The sequence below is a fragment of the Leucoraja erinacea genome, chromosome 7, assembly GCF_028641065.1.
Source record: "Leucoraja erinacea ecotype New England chromosome 7, Leri_hhj_1, whole genome shotgun sequence".
Taxonomy (NCBI): Eukaryota; Metazoa; Chordata; class Chondrichthyes; order Rajiformes; family Rajidae; genus Leucoraja; species Leucoraja erinaceus.
Genome location: NC_073383.1, coordinates 76,472,147 through 76,473,831, shown reverse-complemented (window position 1 = coordinate 76,473,831; position 1,685 = coordinate 76,472,147).

The following is a 1,685-nucleotide window of genomic DNA, read 5'->3' as shown; positions in this document are numbered from 1 at the left end:
GTTTGCAGGTTCTCCCAGTGACCTGCGCGGGTTTTCTCTGAGATCTCCGGTTTCCTCCCACACTCCAAAGACGCACGTTTGCAGATTAATTGGTAAATGTAAATTGTCCCTACTGTGTGTAGGGGGGGGGCGCTAATGTGTAGGGGATCACTAGTCGGCGCGGACTCGGTGGTGGGAAGGGACTGTTTCCACGCAGTATCTCTAAACTAAACCAAACTAAAACAGAGAATGTGGCCATACAGACCAACGCTAGGGACAATTTACAATTTTATTGCTGTTTGGGTGATCAATGTTCGGCGTGGACTCAATGGGACGAAGGGCACGTTTCCACGCTTGTATCTTTTTAGTTTACTTTAGCGATACAGCGCGGAAACAGGCCCTTCGACCCACCGAGTCGCACCCGCCAGTTGATCCCCATACACTAACACTGCACTACACACACTAGGGACAATTTACAAGTTTACCAAAGCCAATTACCCTACAAACCTGTACATCTTTGGCATGTGGGAGGAAGCTGGAACACAGGGAGAAAACTCACGCAGGTCATGGAGAGAATGTACATACTCTATACAGACAGCAGGATCGAACCTGGGTCTCCGGTGCTGTAAGGCAGCAACTCTACCGCAGTGCCACCGTGCCACCCTGTATTTCTAAAACCAAACAATGAGTGTTTTCCTCTAGCATAACTATTCTATGATATTATTGTTCAACTATTACGGCCTCCAAGACTAATTACCTTAGAAGTAAGAAAACTATTGACCCAGTAAGACTGACACAAAGTGTTGGAGTAACTCAGTGTGACAGGCTGCATGCCTGGAGAGAAGGAATTGGTGACGAGCGACCCTTCAGGTCGAGACCCTTCTACCGACCCTTCCCTCCGGAGCTGCCGCCTGTCCCGCTGAGTTACTCCAACATTTTGTGTCTTATCTTTGGTTTAAACAAGCGTCTGCAGTTCCTTCCTGCACATGCTGAACCAATAATCCAGAATGAATCAAGTGGCAATGGTTCCCAGTCTAAAGCACCATTGTTCCTTGATGAGACTCTTTCATCTGGAAGTGTTTGGAAGGTCTAAGTCACTGCTTCATCCATTGCTCCAGTGGAATGAGCCTCTTGCTGTTTGAGATGACCAGGTTGTTCACAGATGAAGAACTGGACACAGGACGATTCATCCTCTAACGTTGTGATACCATTACATATACGCGTTCTGTGTTTGAATTGAGTTGAATTTCCTTTATTGTCATGCAAACCAAAGTTTGACCGAAATTTTGTACCACGCGGTCATGACAAAAAAAAGCAACCGAACACACAATTAACACAATTTTACGCAAGCATCCATCACAGTGAATCTCCAGGCACCTCCTCACTGTGATGGGAGGCAAAAAGTCCTATCTCTTCCTTGCTTATTGTCCCGCTGCGTTGAGGCGATCGAGGCTCTCGATGCAGAAGCCCCCGCCGGGTTAGCTTTCATTGCAAAAGGATTTGAGTATAGGAGCAGGGAGGTTCTACTGCAGTTGTACAGGGTCTTGGTGAGACCACACCTGGAGTATTGCGTGCAGTTTTGGTCTCCAAATCTGAGGAAGGACATTATTGCCATAGAGGGAGTGCAGAGACGGTTCACCAGACTGATTCCTGGTATGTCAGGACTGTCTTATGAAGAAAGACTGGATAGACTTGGTTTATATTCT